General features: G+C 39.8%; 1 protein-coding gene across 3 annotated transcripts in view; it reads left to right on the top strand.

Annotated features, from left to right (window-relative positions):
- KCNIP4 (potassium voltage-gated channel interacting protein 4) overlaps positions 1 to 24,977 on the top strand; it is a 1,096,218-nt gene that overhangs the window by 851,201 nt on the left and 220,040 nt on the right. Inside the window, exon 1 of one of the 3 annotated variants that reach the window (XM_076001140.1) lies at positions 313 to 23,603. The exons of the other annotated variants lie outside the window; for them this stretch is intronic. The gene's annotated coding sequence lies outside the window, so the exon portion shown is untranslated. Of the gene's footprint in view, positions 1 to 312; positions 23,604 to 24,977 lie in introns of those variants that run through there. 3 annotated transcript variants of the gene reach the window in all.

Raw genomic sequence — 24,977 nt, 5'->3', positions numbered from 1 at the left:
TCTTGTAGAGAATTATAATAAATTCCAGCCTCTTTCACAGAGGGAGTGGATCAATAAAATGTGGTCTATGTATACCATGGAGTACTATTCAGCTATAAGAAACAATGGTGATATAGCACATCTTGTATTTTCCTGGCTAAAGCTGGAACCCATTCTATTAAGTGAATTATCCCAAGAATGGAAAAATAAGCACCACATGTACTCACCAGAAAATTGGTATTAACTGATCAACACCTAAGTGGACATATAGGAATAACATTTATTGGGTGTCAAGCAGGTGGGGGGGGGAGGGGATGGGTATATACATACATAATGAATGCAATGCGCACCAACTGGGGGATGGACAAGCTTGAAGCTCTGACTCGAGGAGGGAGGGGAGACAAGGGCAATATATGTAACTTTAACATTTGTACCCCCATAATATGCTGGAAAAAAATAAAATAAAATAAAGAAGGAAAAAAAAAAAACCTAATCCAACCTGTTTGCCCTCCCCAGATGTTAATTGTGTGGGAAGTAAGGAGGCGGTCAACCTTTAACATATAAAAGGAGAGAAAGTCTCCAAAACCAGAAAAGAAATCAGGAGAATTCTGTTTCAGAACAATTTTCATTCATGGTGCAGGCTCTAAACAGAGAGTTTACTGAAATTAGCTTTCAAAGCTATCCAAACCTATCCTGAAGTTTCATTCAGTCATTTATTCATTCAGTCTTTAAACAAATTTTTATTGAGTATCAGCCATGGCCAACCACTAGGCCAGATGCTATGTATACATGCTGCAAAGCCCAGCCCTTATAGTTAAGATTATTGTGCATATAATAATGTGTGTGTATTTGTCTTTTCTAAAAGTTCCACACTTTTAATCAGCTTTTCATATGACTAAGAGCTACAGATCAATGAGCAAATTAGCTCACTCTATTTGATCCTTATGATCCAGAAAACATCTGCTCTTTTGTTATTGGTAAAAGATTTTTCTTACTGCAATAGTTAGCTTGCAATATGTATAAGGCAGACAGCAGAAATCCTGAGATCCTGATCTTTAGGGGAGGATAAAAGGGACGTGGGAGTCTGAGAACAAAGGTGCTTAGAGAATTAAATTAAATGTGTCTCCTAATGAAACACCCAATGATTAGCACCTTGCTGTTTCCTAAAAGGAAAAATGCCCATAGCTGCAAGATGAAGTTGCATTTATTCTAACCCATAAGTAATTTTGTAAATAATTATGTTTTTACAAAGATTTTATAGCACAGAGCAGCTTTTTGGCAAGTACAATAGACAGCCTAATTTCAGCCAAAGCATTGTAAGACTTAATAGATTCTCAAAGTTATTTATTACATTCTTCAAATGAAAAAAAACAACTAGAAAACAAAAAGTGACAGTTAAAAGGTAGGATGCAGGAAAGTTTGTTAGCAAACCTTGAGAAGTGAATGCAGTTCTAAGGTGGATTCTTTAACAAAAATATAACTTATATAACTTGATTGGATGTGATTTTTTTTTTCCTTTTTGAGCTAGAGCAATCAACAGTTTTTCTCTATTCCAATCCTGTCTGCAGGCCTCTGTTCTGAGCAGTATTGGCTGGGTAGAAACATTTTGGCAGCTACTATATATTCTATGCTTAACCAGGTTTTTAATCATCCCAGACAGGGGGGACATTTTCTTTCAATCTAGGGGCAGGCTATGAAATGGGAGACTCATTAGAAACAAAAACAGATGAGTTCCAATTAAACTAACTGTTCCCTGGCAAACCCCCAGTGTCTTGGAGGGTAACTTTGTTTAACTAAGGTTTACAGAACAAACAAGTGTGTTTCAGGTGTCATTACTGAAACGAAAGTCAGGGGATGACTCACAATTGGTTTCTTAGTCAGATTAGTTCTCATTTACTGTCGCCTGGGACTGTTCAAAATCAGGGCTTCCCTTTGGCACCATTGTTTTCTTCTGAGATAATTACTGAGAAGTGTTCGGGGCACCATTAAGTTCAGATCTCTCCATTAGACTTCAGAGCCTGGTTGCATAATGATTACATTTCTTTCACTTGCTTTGCTTTCAAAATGACTTTCTCTAAATCCTGGAGCATGAATGCTGCCAGTCCCAGAATCGATCCTTGCCAGCTCCTTCTCCTGTCTTGGATGCCTTCTTCTTGGACTGGTGCTGCCATGTGTGAGGGGTCCTGGCCTTTCAGAAGAACTCAGTTTCCCTTTTAAGCCTTCTGGAAACAGTGACTCTCAATGCCAGCTGCCCATTAGATTTACCTGAAGAGTTCTGAAAACCTCCTAATGTCCGGACTTTATTCCCAGACCTACTGATTTAATTGTTCAGAAATGTTTTCAAAATTTTTAAATTTTTAGTCATATTTATTTTAAATTTCATTAGTGAATCTAATGGGCATTCAGGGCTGAGGACCACTGACTTCAGCAGTCTACCTTTCACCTTATTCATCAAGAGATCATGGAAAGTCAGCCAGGCACTGCCAGGAAATTCACTTGGAATATTTTCAGTGACACTGTCCTTAAGAACAGAGAGAAGAATTTGTTGTGAGGCCTTGCCAAGCTAAATCATTTCCAGGCACTACGTTTTCTTGAGAACATCCCCTTATCATGCCCCATCCTGAACCCTAAGTTAGTTCAGCCATGACAATGCACCTAGTGAAGCCACGTTCCTTCAGCCCTCCTTGCCATTTCACGGGCTGTCCTCTCTTGGGAACCTTGCATACCCATCCCCTGCCAGCCTCATGTCCCAGGAAAATCCTGCTTCTCCATCAAGACCCAGCTCAACCCCCACCTCCTACCTGGACACACTCATTCTACCCACAGCAAGCTTCTGTTCTGCCATGCTTCCATAGTAACTTACACATGTCACCATCATAGCTCTGAACATATAATACCATCATGTGTCATTTGACATATCTGTTTCTATGGGTAGATTATGAGCCCTGGAAGGGTGATGCTTAGGGCTTACAATGAGGAGTCTCGGTGTTTGATTTTTTGTTGCTCAAGAGCAAGTGCCTTCTTATCTCAGGGCCTTTGTAGTTCCTTTTCTTCCATCCATGTCATAGGTGCTGTTGCTGCATTTTATAAAGGTGGGAAGAAACTCAGATGTTATTACTTCCTGGAAGAGGCCTGCAAGAAGCAACTCCTCAATATGCCTATATCACTTTACCCTGTTTTATTTTCTTTGTGGTGTTTACCGAGTATCTAAATTTCTTTTTTCTATTTGTTTGCTTGTTTGACATCTATCTCTTCTTCTGGAATGCAGGCTTTTAGAGGGAACGTTCTGTCTTACCCACTGCTATACAACAAGACCTAGAATAGTGCCTGTATCACATAGTAGACCGCAAATAAATAGTTGCTCTTGACCAGCTTTCAAATCAGATAGACCTGAGTTTAAATCCTGGCTCTATTAATTCCAGTTTGTGCCCCTGGGTGAGATCCATAAACTTCTCTATGCCTCAATCTCCTCCATCCTAAGGCTCTGTATTACTATCTTGTTGATATAACCACTTTTGGGGGTGGGGAGATAAACACCATATTCAATGAGTATGTCAACTGAAATTCACATATAAATTTCAGGAAAAAAAATGTCAGGAGAAACAGTGTGTTTTAGAATCAAAATAATTGGATAGTACTTCCCTGGCAGGGATACTGCTATGATTAAATAAGAAGGTATATGAAGGAGCTAGCTGAGGACCTGTTCTTTCCCCTTCACTATATCCAAAGTCACTCTATATTCTAACCATGCAAGAATGCTGGATATCAGCCCCCTCACTTCGTTTTCAAATAAAGTTGTGCCAAACTACATTCGTAGTGAAATTCATCAAACTTGTCCTCTTGTTCTGCATAATTTGGGAGCTCATTTAGTCTGAGCTCCCAGGAAAGCTATATACATATACATAGAAAAAAGAAAGACAGATAAATAGATACTGTGTCTCAAGGAAGTTCATGAAATAAATAAATATTAAATATAAATTATCTTAACCATCTATATGTTAGTTAGAATAGAAATAGTTAAAGCCTTCTGTCATTAAGCCTTTGGAATTTATTTAGGAAACATTTCAATAAATGGGTAAAATGGGAAGGGCCCAAGGATTACTGATTAGTTTTATTAGTTTATTGATATCATACCTATGCTGCCAAAGAGTATATTCTCCCGGTATTTGAGAGAGATGTAACCGGCTTGCCGTGTCAGCGGAGGCATGTGGCTGGCTTTGTCTGTGTCTTGAGCCCCTGCATGTGACCAGATGGGTGTCAGGAGAAACTCCTTGTCTTTCCGGACATCTGACCTGCAGTTAACATTATCATCTGGGAACCCCTGGTGGTTTACAAGGAACTTCCAGCTATAGTGTAGCATTACTCTCATAATAATACCATGTTTAATATGAAAAGGTCTATAATTTTGCAATTCACATGAGTTAAAATTTCTCTAAGCCAAAGCCAACTAATGCCTTATTGATCTGTTCATTTCAGAGATGTTGCACGGATTGCCCCATCTCTCTCTACTTTAACTTCTTCCTCTCTGCTGGCTCTTCAATGTTTTCATGTTATACTTATACCACTCCATGCCTACATCCTCACCCACTTTACATTTTTTAATCCCTTAAAACAGAAACACACTTGTTTCCAATTCAGTATCCAATGTCTCCACACAACTGAGTTTCCATCTTCACTGCCCTTCTGGACCAACGAAATCCATATTGTGAAAATGAAATCAGTTGTTGCTTTAATGGCACTCTATGCATCTGAAACTAATTATCATTCATTAAATGTGAAAAAAAATTACTTTGGCTTTTTGACACAAGGCTTTCCCTTTCCCTTTCCAACTTCTTTGTTCTCTCTCCATAGCATTTTAGAAAAATGCTATAATGCTCTCCAGGACTCTGACCTGCGGCTTTCTGATTTCAAGATTGTTTTTTTTTTTTTTTAAGCACCAAAAGAGGCAAGAAAATCTTCATCTTTTTCTGCTGCACCACTCTTAATAAAAGGATTTGTTCTATAAAATTTGGATTCAGTCAAAAGGCTGCACTTAAGGACCTAGAAAGGCCACACATGGCCTTAAGGCTGCAGGTTCCCCACCCCTAACTGGCTGTCTCTTCAGGATATCTTGATAGTGATGATGCAAGGATACAATGAACTCAACGCTAGGTTGACTATTTCCACATGGCCAAATGTATTCCTCCTTGTCCTCCCCACCTCATCTCCATCCATAAGTTACACAAGTTAGAAATTCAAAAGTCACCTGTAGACTCTCTCTTTTTTAATTTACCCAAGCACTGTGTCTTGGTCATTTTAACTGTCCAAAAATCTTTTTATTCTTCCTCTTCTACTTCATTGTTCACAGAATTGACTTTGCACAGGCTTTCCTTTCTATTGCCTGGAATGTTATAAGGCTAACCCATCTCACTGTCATTGGTCTTGGATACTGTACCTTTCTTGTTTCCTCACCCCTTAAGTCCATACTGTAGCCAAAGAGAGCTAAGGTACAAATCTGATCATGTCATTCTCCCCCACACATATTCTTCTGTAACTCCCTATGAATTTCAGGTACCTTAGAACGACATACTCAGCCCTCCATCACCTGGCCGCCCCATATCTCTCTAGTCTCATTTCTCACTCCTTCCTGATTTGTACTTACTCATTTGTTAGTAGATGGAACTTCTAATAGTTCCCCCAAACACATCATGTGTTTCCAGAACCCCATACCTTGAACTAGGCTCTTGCCTCTATCCAGAATTATTGTCTTAACTGCATTAGCTTGAATAACTCTTGCTTGTCACTTAAGACTCTGAGTTTATGAGTATTCCTCATAAACCTCCTTTGAAGATGGATGTATGAAATGTTACTGACAAAAGAATGCCTGAAAAAAGAATATCTAGTTTGATTTAATAAAATGATATCAGCAGTAGCACTAGCTCAGGTGGGTGGTAAGACACCCTCTAGTCATATTCCTGCCACTCACCAGCTGTGTGACCTTGGACAAATTATTGGACTGCTCTAGTTCTAAATTTTCTTTTGCCTGTGATGAACTCTTTAAGCTAGAAGCTTTCCAAAGTTCTCTCCAGCTTCCGCTTTTTGCATCTTTTCACTAAGGACAGAACATCTCAGAGCTGTCAATAAATCAGCAGTTTAGTACAACTACAAGCCTTGTTGTTTATTGATCACTCTTAGGTAAAGTGGCTTTTATATGAAATCAATACATGTGTTAAATGTATTCAAAGTAATTGCTTTATATACTTAAAGGAATCACACTGCTCAGAGAAATGAAGTTGGCCTAGCCCCACCTTGTGGACTGTAGTGTTTTTTTGTTTGTTTGTTTTTTCCTTCTTTCATTGAAAGCTACCAGTTCTGGGAAGATAGATCTTGCTTGGCAGAGAGGAGGGAACATGGATTTTTGAAATCAGACCTGGATTCAAATCTTGACCCACTGTAATTTTCTTTCTTTGTGACTGACCTTCAGGAGGTTACATAACCTCTCTCTGCTTCCTCTGTGCTAAAATGGAGATGGTCACTACTAAAGGACATTAGTAGGTCAAACATTCGTCAAATTCAGGACAAAGTATACAAACATAGGAGGCACCCAGATGTTGTTGCTATTGTTGCTATTACACTAGCTAGGAGAGATAAGATCACTCAGCTAATGATGCCCAAAACTTCGATTATGCAGGGTACGTTTATACCAGTATCACGTAATCATGAGATTCTCTGATGTTAGGTTGAGAGACAATTCAGGAATAAATTAGTTTGATTCATTTATTTTACAGATAAGGAGCATGAAAGCCAGAAAGGTTAAATGATTTATCCCTAAATAATTATCAATTGATGTCCCAGGAATTTGAACCCTGTTCTTCTGAGTCAAAGTGTAATCCCTTCCCTTTAGTTTATGCTTCTCAAGCTTGAGCTTGCATCTCAGTCACCTAGAGAGCTTGTAAAACACAGATTGCTTCACCCACCCCAGAGATTCTCATTCAGTAGGTTTGGGGTAGGCCTGAAAATTGCATTTTATTTATTGCTGATGAGGTACTTTGAATAGCATTGCTATAGACAATCCCATTCTGAATTGGCTAGGAAGAGTTCTCAGCTTTCTTAAACACCTCACTTTTGGGAAGTGACAAAGAGAGAAAGATGAAACCATATGTCTTGATTATGTCCTGTGAGGTTTTGTATGGGATACAGCACTGCCAATGAATGCAGTATGAGCTATTCTCCTCTTGCTGCCTTTTCTTAGACAAGAGGTGTTAAGTTTCAGCAAAACATTCTCCCAGGCTTATTCTATAAAAACTACAGTTTGTTTTGGCTGATGTGTTTATAGTCACATTCGGAGCTTACAGAATGCACATTGAGAACTGCAGTGTCTGAGATGAGAAATTGGCTCTCGGTCTCATTTACTTTGTGCAGTGGAAAACCTCGCCGCTTTTGTATTTCAGTGGTGGGAGAAAATGCAGCCACAGTAAACGCTCTCCGGAAAGATGAAAGGCGGAATGAGTTTGAGTAATTGAACAGTGCCGCCTATTTATCTCCTCAGAGAAGAGGGAAACTGATTATATCCCCAAAGTTCATTCGTTAAGCGGGCAGTTTAGAGCTCCCAGCTCCTATTTCCATAGAAACAATCCTGCTCTTTCAACTGTATTATGCATTACAAAGAGTTTTTAATAAACTTAACCTGGAAACCAAATTACCACTCCTAAAATTATTTCTGGGGGAAATATGTCTTTTGCTTTGGGATAAGAAGGAAACAGAGGGTCCAAGAACAAATACGGAGCATTTCATGGAGAAAAAGGTGTTGCAGCGGGTCAGATGAGATTCCATCCCAGTGCCAGCAAATTTTGTGCAAAAATGAAAGCACTTTAAAACTCTCTCAGTTTCCTTATCTGTTAAGGGCAGATAATATACACCTCACAGAGTCCTTGTGACAGTTAAACACGAAAATATATGTGAGGGCTCTGCTATCATATCTTGAACAGACTAGGGACTCCATAAATTATTGTTGTCATTTCTTAAGGAACATGCATTCTCTGGCTCCTATTTATTCATTTTCCTCCTTTTTATCACTCACAGAACCATGATCACTGAAGAGGCAGGAAACAGGAGGAGGGAGGGCAGCGCAAATTCTACCTTCCTGGGTGATGAAGAGCAATTCAGCTCCACCCAGTTCAAAACTAAAATGTACTGTGCCGATGCATCTGGACACTCAAAAAGAAACATTCAGAGCTCTCAATTTCAGCACCCATCTGCCTGGGAAGGCAGGTTAATAATGTTTTGTTAGAGCTCAAACTATTTTTGAACTTTGCTTACTTAACTACATTTTCAGTTTTCTCATAAGCAATTTATGAAACAATTTCATAGTGTTTTCTCCTAAAGGAAAACTGCAAAATATTTTTCTCTATTTACATTTCAGTACGAATTATTTAAGGGTGATGTATTGCATCTATTTATGTTAATGAAGGGGAAAACCATGTGTGCTTATGAAGGAGATTGTTTGTGGCTGCGAGTAGATATTACAGCAACATTCATCAACTCATTATCAAGCACCTTCTACCTGTCAAGTCTGTGCTTGGTGCTGGGGATTGTAAACAAAGCTGAGAAAAATTCTGCCTAATGGCATTTAGAGTCAAGTATGGAAAACAAGATAAAGAAAATATATAGTCTGTATGATAGTGGTAATTGCTAAGAAGTATTAAAGGGTTTGAAAAAGGTGAGGGAGAATTGGGAGTGGAAGATTGTAATTTTGGATAAGGTGCCTTCTTACTAAGGTATAGGTAAGGAAACCACAACTGCAAAGGCCCTGTGGTAGAAGTGTGTCCACTATGATCAATGCACACTGTAGCTGGAGTGAGTAAGGGGTAGAGAGTGAGAGATGAAATCAGACAGTTATCATAAAAGACTCATACTCCATTTTAATGGGCTTTTATTTTTTAATTTTAGAAAAATGTGAACTATTGGAAGGTTTTTGAGCAGAAGAGTCACAGGATTTGACCTGTGCTTTAAAAGATCGAGTCTGGCTTTTCTTTCTGTAAAATAGGATGTGGGGAGGCAAGGGCTGAGATGACTAATTACAGCAGTCATGAAGGAGAGGATGATGGCTTTGGTCTAAGTGGTGGTAGTAAGGTACCGAGAGTTGGCCAAATGTATTTGCTAATGATTTGTAGCTGCAGATTCTTCAGCTTGGCATCTGCTGGAATAGGGGTTGTATGCCTACCTGGAGAATTCACTATTCTGAGACAGGTGGAGGTGGGAAGAGTCCACACAGCAAAAGCATTTGATTTTAAATTGTCATGAACAAATACTTACCTACTGCATGCATATTCTCAATTCTCTTTTGCTCCATTCCTTGAATATGACTGAGTAATCCAAAGGTAGAGATGAACATTCTGGAGAGATTAAGCTGCCTGTACTAGCAAATTCCGAATTGTGTTGTACAAGTCTTGCTTCCTTCTTGCTTCAAATCTGTATGCACCAGTCTGTTAGTCTTTTATACTGCAATTAGTTTTGCAAGTAACCTCTTAACTTTCAACTGGAGATGCTAACTTTTTTTCTGGAAACTTGAATATCATCTTGGACTCATTCCCCCTTCAGCTTTCATGGTTAATTGGTTCACAGTATCTGCAGTTTCCATCACCTGTGTGTCTCTCACATCCATCCAAATCTCTCCAGCCAGTTGGCCACATTCCTAATTCATATCTTACCTGAAATTCTGGAATCGCCTCTTAATTAATTTCTTTGCCTTTAGATCAGCCACGCTCATCCCAAACCCTCAATCAATTGTCCACACAGCAACCATAGTGATCTTTCTAAAGCAGAAATCTGATGCTTTTGTACTTCTGCTTACAACCCTTCAATGGTTCCCGTGTGTCCTCAAGATTTAAAAAGCAAACTCCTTTAGTGCGCTTAACAGAGCCTTTTGTGCTCTGGTTCCTGTTTACCTTAATAGCTCCCTGTGTTGAAATGTGATTTATTCCCAGTCATCCCTCCAATGCATCCACTCTGTGTTGCTCCTTCCCAAACTCACTCAGGGCCCTGCTCTTGCTTTAGTCTTAGATGAAGTATAATCTCCTTCTTGGTTCCAAGCTGTTACACCTACTGTTCCCCCTACCAGTAACACATTTTCTCATCTTTGTCTGACTCTGCTTATATTGAAGATCTTAGCTCAGACGATGTATTTTTGTTTGTTTGTTTTCAGAAAACCTGTCTAGAACCAAGTGTGGGTTAAGTGTCTGTCTAATGAGTTCTCATGATGAACCACCTTTGCTCTCACTACAATATTTAATAACTGCCTCCTTACTTTTCTGCATTCTCCTTTGGACTGTAGATTTCAAGAGAGCAGTGGCTAGCTCACTTTATGCATGTAATATCCCCAGTGCCTGGATCAAAGTTAAGGACATACTGGATGCTCAGTAGTACATGTCGAATTGTCTTGGATTGAATGGAAAAGCTTAAGAACTTTATGATTAAGTACACAGACTGTAGGCTTTATTCATATTAGTGTCAAGGTATTGAGTCATCCTTCATTTTGGGTACTTCTTTGCAAAGAGCTATTATGCTTATGCTGGTCTATGACCCTGTCCTCATCTCTTACCACTGCTGAAGAAACAAAGGTTTCCTCAATTCTAAGCCAGAATATTAAAAGAAATGAGATATGGATTAAAACTTCAGCCTTCCACTATTTTAGACTTAAAGACTACTTCAGTAGGCAAAAGGACCTCAGATCTATTTTATCTTACCTATTCATTCTATTCATTTAACCATGTCAAAATAATGCAAAAGCAAAGTCTAGCTGTCTTACACAAGTCTTCTCTGATAGTGCAGCTATAGGCTTTTATTGTAGATTATATGTTATAGTTGAAAATTCCTTTTATCATTACTTTTCCCTTCTACCCCTGCCCTCCAGTCCTCTGCACATGTACACACACCTACAAACACCCCTTGTACACACACTTGCCCAAAGCTTATTGGTTCTAAGACTACACTTTAACTTGCAAATAATAGGGTTTCTACATTGAACACAATGGGCCATCCTCTCTCTGAAGCTCTCTGCTCTCCTGACTTTCACAAAATATTATATTCTAAGGTCTCCTTTGATGTCTCTCACCAATCCTGCTCTGGCACACTTGGCTTCTCTTGCTCCTAGAAGGTTCATTCTTTGCTCTTATCTCTCTCTACACCTCTCTCTCTCTCCTGAATATCTCATTCACGCTTGTCATTTGAATTATCACCTTTATATGGATCAATCCCAGATTTTTATTTCTATCTTTGGCCCCTCTCCCAAGGCATAGCTCCACATTTTATAATAACTTATCCGCTCAGCAGCTCTACTTGGATTCCCTGCTGGTTTCTCAAACACAACTTTATCAAAAGTTCAATTATTTCCACCTCCCTGTATGTTCCTGTGTCTAATTTTATTCAGGGGTAACTTGGAGCAGCTATCTGGCCCTTCCAGGGTTTTCTTTGTCCTGAAAGGACCCCAGATCATAGAAGTGGGTTTCCAATGCTCTTCTGCACTCAATGCCATGCCTTCGGGCTACAATGGATTGATCCAAGAGTATTTGCCTTGGGCCAAGTAGAATCTTTCTCTTTGATGTTTGAAATTTGGAGGTGGGTATATGCCATGGTCAAGAGTACTAGAGATAAGCATGTTAAGGGTAGCCTACTCAAGAAGAGGTGAGTGAACTACAGCTGCAGGTCACCCACAGCTTCTATTTTTCTCTCCTTTCCTACGTCTTGGTTGTTCAGTTCTTTCTTTAAGTTCTTGAGTTATCACAGCTTCCTTACAATACATTCCCACTAACTTTTTAATTGTTTTGCTAGTCAGAGCCAGTGAGATATTGACAAATAAATCCTCATGTTTCACAATCAGTTCAGATCACCCTTGAGGTCCCCTGTCCTCCACTTCTGCCTCACACTGGCTGCCGTGTTCTGTCAGTTTCAGCTCTGTAGCTTTGCTAGTTTCTGTGTCCCATCCCTTTCTACCCACTGGTATGACCTCTAGCTTAGACCATTACAATCACCTATTCTGTTTCGAGTTTCTTTTTTCTTTTCCTTCAAGGTTTTGGTTGCTTTTCTTTTCTTTTCTTTTTTTAGTTATTACCAGATGAGGAAAACAGGACATGGCTATGATCATGCCACTCAATTGCTCAGAAACGTTCATCAGATCCTCATCATTCGACTCTCTTATAGATGCTTGCAATTCTTCATAGTCTGCCTGCCCATTTCCAGTCTGATGAACTCCCCTTTGAATCCACTGCACGATAAAATGAAATTAATGAAGTTACTTGCTAATCTCTGATTATGAAGTTGCTGATACAATTCATGTGATTTCAAATGCCTGAATGAAAGAAGAACCCTGCCTGATGTCATTCATTCATTCAACAGATAGTTATGGAAACTGTGCAACTGAAAAACTCTCCTCTAGTTTTTGGAAACTCAGTGATGAATAAGGTTGATACGGGGCACATGTGCAGGGAACATGTTCACAAGTGGGATGAAATGGGAAATTAATATGCTAAGAAATGTGAAAAAGATAAATTTCATGAAGAGTGGTGAGTGCTACAGAGAAAAAAACAGCAATGTGATAGAGATTGAGTGGGCAGTAGTGACAGAGACACAGAATATTGCTGATACAGTGGTCAGGAAGGGCCTCTCTGAGAAGGCAACATTTTCGACACTAGAACTGAGTGACAAGAAAGAGAAAGAAGGAGATGGTAAGGGAAAGAACATGCCACATAGGGATCACAAAGCACAAAGACCAGAGGTGGGAATAATCTTGGTTTATTCAATGGTTCAAAAACTATGTGGGGATAGAACTGTGATGAGGGGGTTTAGGAGAGGATGAATCTGAATTAAGATCAAAGTCCCAAAACACAGCAAGGAGTTTGAATGCATCCGTAATATAAATGATAGCTATTAGGGGCTAGGAAAGTTATATGAAAGGTATGCTCTTTAATTTGGTTGTCGTATAAAAATAAACCATAGTGGTGTGAAAGTGAAAGCAGAAAAATCAGATGGGAATTTGTTGAATGGTGTCTTGGCCTATATGTTAACAGGGTTGGTGAGAAGTGATCAGATAGAGAGTGTGCTTTGGAAGTGGAGCCAACAGGGTATGTTGATTGGATTATACCATAACTGGGGGGCTTGCATTTTTTAGCACATAGTAGACACTCAATAAATGTTGATTGACCCACTGAAGAAATAATTGAACTGCCATTCACAGTCAAACTCAGACTCCATGGAGCACTCCGGGATCAACTTCAACCTCTAACTTTCCTGCTTCTCTCTTACTTCTGAAATGCCACCACATTTTAAACACATTTCCTCATGGAAACTAATATTCTTGTTCAGTTCAATAACTTATGTACATTTCTTCCCTTCCCTCCAAGAGTGTAAGCTTCTTCCCAGTACTTATCCCTCGCAGTTTCTTGCGAATTTTGCATAGCACATGGTCAGTGTCAACTTTTGTGAAGAGTGAATGCATAACTGCATGGATGAAGTGAGGTGGAAATGATGTGAAAGTCAAAGTCCTCAGATAAAGAAGCGATTACTGAGCTGCAGCATCTGAAATTGGAGGATCTTACCAAATAGATTAAGCAATTACACAGCTCAGTTACTTTAGGCTCTGCCTTGCCTGGGAGCCAAGGACTGACTGAGTGGGTTCTTTGAAACCTGAGAGGCAACGTGGCTCTACCTTGTGCAAATGGAAATAGGTTCTGACGGTAGAACTAAGTTCGAGGCTCAGCCACTTACCAGCTTCATAACAACCACCTTAACCCTTCTGAACCACAGTTTCTTTATTTGTCAAATGGCCAGAATAATACAAATACCTCAGAGATGGCTACCGAAGAAATAATAATAATTACTCTCAGAAACGCAGCACTTGCTATATACCTGCCCTGAATGTTTTAACTGCATGAACCCATTTATTATTCCTGCCAACACTATGAGATAGGTACTTTTTAATATCCCAATTTTATAAATTGCTAATCTAAATCGCTTACCACAGCACCCAACACGGAAAGGGCTCTCTGTAAAAACTAGAGAAGAAAAGAATCCAAAACCAGACATGGAGCCACAATCCCTGTTTTTAAAACCCAGTTTTGCCACCGTTTTGAACCTTGGGTAAGGCAAACCTTCATAGTCTCAACTTTCTCATTTTTGAAATGGACTGTTAAAAGGAATAAGTGAGACAAAGACCGTGAAAGTACAAATATAGGTAGAATTACCCCCCAAATCATCATGACTAAATGTAGATGTTCAGAAAGGGTTAGAGTCGATTTTTAACTCAAGCATGTAAGACACCAGCATGTTTCAAGCAGTGTTAGGAGAAAGAGTCTTATGGGTGTTCAATGGATAAAGCCCCTCATTTTCTACGGTTTTGTTACCACCATGAATAGTCTCTGAAAGTCATGGTCTGTGACTTTCTCAAGTTCAGAGTATTGTCTACTTTAACTAAAAATGAAAACCCCTGTAGCTGGAGAATTTAGTTCATTTCTGGTTTGATCCAGCCTAAGACAGCTGAGCTAGTTAATTAGAGTGTTCCGTGTGAGTGACCGCCTTTTCTCTGTTATAAAGTTCTCTTTTGTGATCCTCCTGGACATTCTGTGAAGGAGTAGCACCATCCCAGTCCTGCACACTCTCAGGTTCTATCCCTGGAACTCCTATTTCATGCTTGGGCTCACACATAATTGCCTCTGACCATTAAAATGAAAGTAGAGTGTTCCTCAGTCTGATGATCAGCTTATACTTTATAAATTGTTTAGTGTTCCTTTTTAATATTTTGAAATGTACATTCCTCAGAGTCCTTTCTCTCTGTGAAAATTACAAGTTCAGAGATAGAAATGCTAATTAAAGCTGCCATTGTCTTCTCAAAGGTATGGTTCTTTTTCTTTTTCTGTACATCATAATGCACATGTACTCTCACACACTTCACTGGCTTGCTTCTAATGGAGTACAGTCCGTCTTTGTGAATTTCAGTTTAGGTTATATTTTCTTATTTAAAGAAGTGTTTCCTGTTAAAAATAATTAATATAATACAGCTATATGATAAGCAGAAAAATGGCTCTTAAAGATGCATATCCTAATCTCAGAAATCTGTGGCTATTTTAGGTTGTGTGGAAACAGATAATAAAGATTGCAGATAAAATTAAGGTTGCTAATCAGCTCACCTTAAAATAGTAATATTATGCTGCATTGTGCAGATGGGCCCCATGTAATCACAAGGATAAGGGAAAGAGGGAGGCAGAATAGTCGATGTCAGAGCAATGCAATGTGATAAAGACTCGACTGGTTGCTGCTGGCATTGACAAGAGAAGGGGCCAAGACAACCAGGCAGCCTCTGGCAGCTGGAAAAGGCAAGAAAATGGATTCTTTCCCAGAGCCTCCAAAAGGAATGCAGCCCTGCCAACTCATTGATGTTAGCCCAGTGAGAACCATATCAGACTTCTGACTTCCAGAACTGTAAAATAATACATTTGTGTTGTCTTTAGCCACCCAAGTTATGGTGATTTGTTATAGCAGCAACAGGAAACAAATGCAAGCTAATTTCAGCATTATAATAACATAGGTAGAATGAAAATAGAAATCCGTTTCATTTTCAGAAATAAAAGAAAATAAGCAATCTCAGGCAGATAAGCTGTAATACATTGACTGATGGTAAGTTCTGGAAAACATGTCATGCCCAGAAGAGGAATGATTCCATTTCCAGCTCTCTAGATTTCTGTGTTTGGAGCTGAAGTAGGGGGAAATTTCCTCCTCTTCCTCCTCCTCCCTTTCTCCTCCTCGTCCTTCTTCTTCCTGTTTTTCCTTATCTTCTTCTTGTTCTTCTTCATAAAGCTTTGTCCCTTTTGCCAAATTATTTAATTCCAGTGTGGCCTTCAGTTTCACCACCTGCTAGCTTATAGTGGATCTTGGAAGCTATTCCTAGAGTTTTCTGATCTGGGAGGCACTAGCATTCATGAGAATGCACACAGCTGTAAGCTTGATGAGAGGGGGACTTCTCTGTTCATTGAGGTTTCACCCAATCTGATCTTGCAGATGAGGAGAATGATCCTGGTAATAATAGTGTCTGTGTGCGTGTGTGTTTATGAGAGCCTGAGAGAGAGAGAGAAAGAGAGGGAGGGAACATGGATAAGCAAGGGAACTGGGAATTTGGAGGTATTTGAGGAGAAAAATCTTGAGAACTATACAAAATAATCTTTCCATATAGTCCCCACAACTGTTTATATTAATGAAATAAAGTATACTCAAGATAATCATTCGGTGTCTCTGGAGATTTGGAATGCCTTTAAGTCTAAGCCTGTTCAGTTTTGTTTCCCAAAGCTCTGCTAGGGTGCACAAAATGATCTAACGCAGCTCTGAGAACACCCAAGTCAGTTCGTGAGAACCTTGTGCCTAAGCACTGAGAGAATCGAGTTGAAGAAGTGGTATATTCAGAGCAGCAGGGCACTGGCCCAAGTGAGCAGGAAGGTGTCACCAGGCCTAGGAACAGACCTAGAAGGTAGAGCCAAGACCCAGCCATGACTGGTGCAACATCCATGGAGATGCCATTTGTCATGCTTTTAAAACCACCTGCTCCGTTTTGAAGGTCATTTGAAGCTGCAGCTGAGAAAGTCAAGCTATATGTCTAATTATAGAGGCCACAGAGAATGGTAGACCAGGGAGATAGGACTAACTGAAGAATAAATAATCCCTTCCCACCCCTTTTCTAGAGCCCTCCTTTGTTCCTGTTTTAAATCACATCTCCTTGGCCGGCCATGAGAATCTCACAAGCAGAGAGCAAGCCCCATCCATTTTTATATGCTTGGCTCTCTCGCAGTGCCTGGAGTGAAGCATTGTCTGCTTCTCCCTCTCTTTTCTTCCTGCCCTTTTCCTCTTCTCTTCTCTCCTCCCTTCACCTCTTCTCCATCCTCCCTGCTCTATCCTGAGCCCCTTCCCTTATGACATTTATGTTTTCATTGCTCTCTTGACCTTGCTACCAGGAAAGAACTTGATGCTAAACATTTACACTCTAGCATGATGTTAAAACAACATCCTATCTTCCTTTTTTTTTTTTTCGTTGCCATGGATTTATTTTTTGCTTTACCATTTATGCATATGACAAGTCTCTGAATCGTGATTGCCCCACTTTTAAGAAATACCAACAAAACATCCTATCTTTCTGAAGGTCATTTGCATTTTAAATCTTGTTTTTGTTTGTGTAATGGGATCACAATAAGAGAAAATGGTGATCTTGGCACATACCTCCCCTCTGGTGTAAGAACCCTGGCTCCTTAGTGAGAATTCCTGAGGTCAAGCCCTACCTTCTTGACTTCTGGCAGGTAGTCTTGGGCAAGTCACTTAAACTTTTGCATCTCAGCGTTCTCATCTATACAATGGGGTTAATAATATTACGTATCCTATTGGGATGTTGCAACAATTCAGTGACACGGTTTATGTAATACACAGAGCACACTGTGTGTCATATGGTAGGGACTTGATATTGTTGTAATACTATTATAATGCAATAAAGGAAGGGATAATCATTATTATTATCCTGGAGAATCGCCACCCCAAAGTCAGCCTGGTGTGATCATATGTGACAAATACTTTTTGTAGAGAGATCACATCAAAGGAGATATGACAAAAGAGCCAGAAATTGTATGCTGGATTAGATTGGTCAACCCTAGTAACCTATTCATTTTAGGCCACAGGAAAAGTAAATGTGAGCAGGCAAAAAATTATAAATCTTAAGGAAAGCTTACATTCTAATGAAAATTTTCAAATTGTACTTCCACATAATCTTCTAATTTGTTTATATGAAGATTACATACTTCACGTGCTTTGATTATAAAATACAAGGGAAGTATTTTTAAAATATATTAGTGCAATATTTCTGTAAATTTCTTAGGATGGAAGGTATTTTTCCCCTCAGTTCTTAATTTGAAAATCTAATCGACCTTATGGATTCAATAAGGCACTCAAAACAGAAGGTTGTCATGTTTATTGTTTAATGGACATCCATATACATATTTTAAAGAAATCCATTCAAGACACAATTACTGCCCTTTCAGAATGAGTCCTTCAGCTAAGTGAAATAGCTGGAGTCAGATCATGTTTGAACAGAAACTTCATCTAAGGAATATTTAGGCATTTTTCAAGTAATTGAGAAAACTCAAGACAGGAAGGCATGATAATACTTTAATGTGGAGGTAACATTCGGGGTAGAATACTGGGGCCTTGAGCGTGAATAACTTTCATAATTTTGATGAGAAAATCTTAAGATATGAAGAGACATTAAGGGTCACAAACGCCTTTTTTTTGTTGTTGTTGTTATACTTGCCCTATCAAGTCCTGATGTTGGGAGACCTCTTCCAACTATTGTCCAATCTCATTTTTCTCTCCTCGTAGGAGGCCGGCTTTACCACTGTCATGAATACTGCCCCTGTGAGTGCTCATTTCTGTTCCTGGGAAAGTCACTCCTCCTCCCCTCATTTTTAAACACCTAGATTAGTCTACTCTCTTTAGTGGAACCTTCCAGATAATGCCAACCATACTGATGACTTGCTTCTCTTAGCTCCTATTGACTGAAAGAAGAAACTTTTCTTTTAAAACTTCACTTCTTTTTAACTTCTCAACATATCTTCCTATTTCCCCTGAACTAAATAAGTCAGGGATTATGAAAAGCTAGAGGATTCAAAGCCACCTTTGTTCACTTTCTAAGTTCTTGGCTTTGAACAAACCAATTCTGCTCATTTTTAAGCATCCATAAAATTTTATTTTAAAAGATTATTTGGTCTTTAAATGATTTCTAAAGGCTTATACAAATATAGATGTAGAAGAGGAAAAACAGTTTTCCCCTATCTCTCTCAGGTTCCCTGGCAGGCCCCATAAATTATACTGACAAAAGATAAATAGAAAAAAAAACTGAGTTTATTTACATATGCAATGTACTCAGTGATGAGTAAATCAAAGGGATAGTTAGAATTGAGGACTTAAATAATCATCTTAAGAAAGGGTGATAAATTGTGAAGATGTGACAAGACAAAGGAAGGGGGCTCTGGGCTTCTAGGATGATAAATTTTGGAAAGGAAAATATATGGGAAAAGCTAATGAAAGATAAGATTTCTTTAGGAAGATTTGTTATGCAGACCCAACTCAGTATTAACTTTCTATTGGGTGATTATGGTTGTTTTCCTCCTCCTGAGCACAGAGGGAATACCTTTAAAAAGAGAAATTTACACATTTATACCCTGCTTTTAGGCAAAAAAAGAGAAGGAGAGAGTTTGTCCTGTGTTTGCTATTTCTCAGTTGCCTTAAGCTCAAAATAATCCTTATGCTAAAGTGGCATATTTTGGAGTGACATTTTCTGATCCCCTTCATAGACTACTGATCTTAAATTTAAATTTGATTTAACTAGTTCCTATATGCCTTATAATTCTATATATGTTTTTGGAGAGGGTAGGTAGTAAATATATCTGACTTTAATATTTTTCTCAAACTTGATACACTTATTTTTGTATAATATTTACACAAGGTTGAAAGTATGAGGAACATTTCTTAGTCAGAGAATATCACCTGGTAAAATTTTAAACTCCAGCTACAGCAAAGAGGGAGAAAAGGACAAATTTAAGGTTTCAGGGCAATCATCCCTTTTGAGATTGTTTAAAGAATCACAATGGTTTGGTGCAAGAACATTGAAAGTCTACTCACTGACCCTCTTTTCTTCAGACTGGTCGATGGATTTGGGCATGCCTTGTTGAAGTGAGTTTTTACTTTCTTGAGAGTATCTGTCAACATTTTTCTTTCATAGTCCCCTACCAGAGCCTCAGATAAAGAGCCATTCAATGTGGTGCAGAGAGGCCTGGGAGTGGAGTGGTGAATGGTGTGGTGTGTAGTGTCTGGCAGCAGGAGACCTACGTTTAAATCCAAGTTTTGCTAAATACCATCTAGGAGACCTCAGGCAAATCGCTTAACTTTTGAAACCCTGAATTTTTTCCCTGAAAACAGAGTAATAATATCAATCTCAGGATGTTATGAAAGGATTAAATTAGTTATGAAAGGATTAAATATCTGTAAATATTTTAGAACAGATACTTGTAAGTTCTCCATAGATGTCTCTGGCTTTTACTTTGGGACTAAATCAGGTATAAATCCTGTTTATTTCCTTTATGGAATATGATTTTGTGAAAATAACTTAATCTCAGCACCCCTTGGTTTTTATTCTTTTTTGAAGTAGTGATAATAATACCTAATTTATAGGCTTGGGGTGAGATTAAACTAATTTATACACGTAAAGTACATAATATAGTGCCTGGTTTAGAGTCCCTGAATAGGAAATGTTAGTGTATTTTTTGGTATTCCTTTCCCTTGATATAAAAAACAGACCTCTGCTAGACAACCATTATAATGTAAAAAAAAAAAAAAAAAAAAAAAGGGTGGGAGAAGGGCAGATGAGCATGAGGAGGGAAAAACTTGAGTTTATTTATATATAACAAACTGGTTGCAAGTTACTGCAACAAAATGATTGAGCCATAATCTGGAGTTACTTTTTAAAATAATATGCAGCCAACTATTTTTTCCCAGGGTAGTCCTAGAAAAACATCCTTCCCTAAATGTCCCATACTTCCCTAGACTTCTCAGATGAAGCATGAAACTCTTTTTATGGTGCTGTTACCTTACAAAATCTTGGGGGGTGCATGTAAAAGAGCTCATGACACCCTTCAGAGCCAGAAGATCCTATAGCCAGAGCCAAGAGGAAGAGCTCAGAAAACCAAGTAGTAAAGGTGGCTCATGATGATAGAGACAGGCTAGATCTCCACCACACTCAGCTGGTGGATTCTAAATTGGGAATGCCATTGTACTGAATGGTAAAACCTGCCTGAAATCAACAAAAATCACATCCATGGAACTTTATGTGAATGTCAAGGATGGTGGAGATTTCATCCTTGGAAATTGAGATGTGGCCAATTTTAAAATACTTTCGCTAATTTCTCTAAATCAAGAAATTGATTGACAAATGTTTGATGAAAGCTGCTGATAGGTATAAAGAGAAAAGCATGAATTTGGAAGCCAAAGTGATGTTTGAATTCTGGGTTTTCCAATTGTGTGACCCCTCTCTGTACTTTGTTTTCAACTACAATATGGTATTATGTAGGATTGAAAGGCAAGTTTACGTTTGACTTGACCAAATTCATTTCTTTAATTTCTTTTAAACTTTGGACTTTGCATAGCTAAATATTGGTGGGAATTTCAGAGAATGGTTACTGAAAGCATTTCTTTTCCCATCAACTACTAAGATCTACTTCCCCTCCACTAGCTTTCTGATACAACTGAAAACAAAATGGATGGATGGATGGATGGATGGGTAGTTGGGTGGATAGGTACAAAGATATCTCTCATAAATATATTACCCGAAATGAAAAGGACCATTATCAGGACCAACTTGGTGGCCGAGGTGTATTTCTGATTCCCAGAGAAGAAAAACAGCCCTGTGGGCTGTGCTGATCAACAAGTCTTCATGGGAAGAAGATTGGAACTAGACCTTGGAGCAGGAGAGAAAACCAGGGAAGAGCAAAGTCACTTTCTCCAAGGAGACCCTGCAGAGCCTCTAAAGAGTTGGTACATCCGTCATAATCCCACAGCTACCATGTACTGGCGGGGAAAGCAGGGACATCAGGGACTGGGCTAACCTCCCCACAAGCTCAGTTAATTCTTCCATCAGCCGTTAAAAAGAGGCAGTAACATTCCTATTTTAAACTGAGAAAACTGAGACTCAGAGATGGAGCAGTTTCCCTGAGATCACACAGCAAGCAAGAGACAGACCAGGATTTAACCCAGGTCTACCTACCCCAGAGCTTAAATATGGCGTGCTACTTCCAGTCATGAAACAGGCTACCATTATTGATGGTCACCCCCTCTGTAAGTCTCCTTCCTGTCACCACCACCTGTCACCAAATGGAGCTAGCTTTCCCATCCAGTGCACCCACTGTGCCCTGAAGAGACATCTGCTTAAGTGCTGGTGCATTTGTTTATTGATCACATCCCACTTCATGCCTGCCCCCCCTATTAAACTGTAAGCCCCACAAAGGGTAGGATTGGGCATTTTTCATCATTTTATCATGCGTGTACCATTCGTAGCTCATAGCAGCAGCTTCATTAATGTCAATGAACAAATGAATGAATGAATGCCTCTCACCTTCCAGGCATTATGATCACAGCTCCGCAAGTAAATTAACCTCTTTATGCTTTTGTTTCCTTACCTATAAAATGAAGATGTTGATAGTACCTACCACATAGAGCTATGGGGATGAGTCATTGTTGATAAATCACTATAATATTGATGAGGACATAGTAAATGTTTAGTAAATTAACTAATATTTTGACCACATTTAATCCCCACAATTTCCTTTAAATGGAGAACTTTGGAGGAGATATTATAATCTTGACTTCTCAGGGTAGGGACTGTTTTCACAGTGGTTAAGTGTCTTGCAGAAGATCACAAAACAAATAAGAAGCAGAACTGAATGTGCCCCGGGGGGTCTGAGATGTTACTCATAAGCCCTTATGTTTCACAGTGAGTTCCACTTGCTAAAAACTCTTTCACACACACAGAGTCCCAGTGGATTCTCTTCACCTCCCTTGTCAGGTTTGGCTTCTGCAGAGCAGAGATCACCAGCAGAGTGATTAAGCCACTGTGGACCTGGCATAGCCCAGAGCCTGTGACCATGCCCACACAGCTGCCCTGCCATGCGGAGTGGCCTGGGGACAGCACACCCCCACACACACTTCCCAGTGGATAAGAGTCACCTGCGCTTCTCCTTTAACAGCACGGACTCCAGGCTCCTTTGAATCGCACTCTCCACAGTAGAGTGTTTTAACAAGCACCCCAGGTCGTTTTTAATATCAGGGAAGTTTGTGAAACTTTGCTTTGAGAGAGGCTGAGGCTACACTTTAAAGAGCAGTAGTGGCACCCACCCTCCAGGGGGCAGTTACCCAAGAGCAGAGTTCTCACAGGGCGCTGCTCCACCCCGCCCTCCGTCTGCGTTTGTAAATGTATTTGTAAATGTAAGGGCTAAATCGACCTCCCTAATAATGTCCCCCACCTGTCAGCGCAGACCACAACAGCAAGTGGAGTGGCAGGGGGCAGCTTGACAAAGTCACTTAATCATCGATCCTCCACTCTGGCACTTTGTCCCTAGAAAAGCTGCCCATGCTCTTCCACTGGGGCTTTCTGAAGGGGCTGTGAGCACCAGCCACCAGCACTGATTTCCTTTCCTGGCATCCAGAGAGGGGGCTGAGATTTCTCCCGGGAGGAGGCTCTGGGAGGAGAGAGCAGCTGCCATGGCAAAAAGGGGGCATTCGCAAGCTTCCCAGGCAGCAAACTAGCGCGCAGACAGACCTGCCCCAGCCTCGCGTCCTCGGCAGAGGAGCGCCACCGTGCTCTCCAGGGCAAGTCTCCTGGGAGTGTCCCTGCTCTCCGCGGACATTGCTAAGTCTCCAGTTCTCCAACAGATGTGGAGAACTCTCAGCTCTGAAGTCGAAGTACTAGCCCGCTGGCTGCAGCGCAGAGGCGAGAGAGGTCGGTGCGCTGTGGCTGGGGGGAGCCCTGCCAAGCAAATGCCAGGATCAGCATGAGAGGCTGGACTTTAGCCCAGGTCTGTCCTCACCCCGGGGGGCCGCCTGCTTCGCAGGGTGCATCTGCGAGGAGCTGCTCACTTTTCCCCCTTGCAAGTCTTTGTTCCAAGCCAGACGCTGCTCCGCTTCTCTAATTAGCTCCCTCCCAGCTCCAAAGGGGTCCGGAGGCTGGGATGCTCTGCCAGCTTAGAGGATGTTGACTCTGGAGTGGGAGTCTGAAGGACTGCAAACAGTGGGTATTGTTGTGATTATATGTGCATCTCTGAAGCTGCTTCATTTGCTGGGACTGATTGATTTTTCGGAAGGTAAAGTGGTCGCTCCCAGTCTGTGCTGTTGGTCAGGTCTGGTTCAGAACTGGATACAGATGCTGCAGAAGTTGAGGAGGCTTAATACCCAAAGTAAAAGTTTTAAAATATGCATGCTTGACATAGGGCAACCTAGCGACTGGACAGTTCGTTTCGGTTTACCTAGACATTTGACACTGGAAGGGAAGGGATATTGTGTCATTTTCTTTCTATGTGAAACCTATTTGGGTTTATGGTGTTTTCTCGTGTTAAATATGTTTCCAAGGTGGGAAGTTGGGATTTTCTCCCATGAGGTGACAATCCAGTTTGGTTTGGGGTTGTCAAGTTCATGTTGGTTGCCACAATTTAATGTCATTAGTAATTCTATCTTCTGGAAAAGTATTTTGATTTGTGAGGAAAATATCTGTGTGTGCCTCATTAGTTAGGAGGTGCGGGGGTGGAGCCGGGTTGTTGATTATGATATAAAATGGGTAAGCTTTTGGTATAAAATTGAGTTAATGAGTGCTCAGCAAAATAGGTATTTTGAACACTTAATTTGCAAAAGTGTTTCATTTACATTCCCCAGTGAGCCTCATTGCTCATTTGTCTCACGAGGGGGAACCCATATATAACCATAGCACTGTTGCTACAAATAAATAATATATCCATCTAATATAAATTTTACTTTTGCTGTCCAAAATGATTTTTGTTATTCAAAGATTGGAGAGTTTTAAAAAGTTGATTAACTTTGCTGTAACTATGTGAAAATATATCTAAATGTATGTAATATACACATGCAAACACACACATTTTGATGAAACAATGTTTTTTACCAAATAACATACTTTGAATCATTTAAATATGAATCATTTGATGTCAATTCTACATCCAAGTTTTCCTTTCTTCCCTAGTCAAAGAACAAAGTCCCTTAGATACTTGCTAGTATTCCTTCCAGATAAGAATATGATATTTTATTGCTGAGTTGTATTTACTTCTCATGCTTTGTGTAATCTGGAAAGATGGAAATATTTAAACTTGCCTATGCTTTCATAATCTTTCTAACTATAAGAGCTAAAACCTGTTAGCTAAGATGACACCATCCCAAACTAC

This window comes from Microcebus murinus, chromosome 3, assembly GCF_040939455.1.
Source record: "Microcebus murinus isolate Inina chromosome 3, M.murinus_Inina_mat1.0, whole genome shotgun sequence".
Taxonomy (NCBI): domain Eukaryota; kingdom Metazoa; phylum Chordata; class Mammalia; order Primates; family Cheirogaleidae; genus Microcebus; species Microcebus murinus.
The sequence above is the reverse complement of the archived record's forward strand: the minus strand, read 5'-3'. Positions and strand labels throughout refer to the sequence as shown.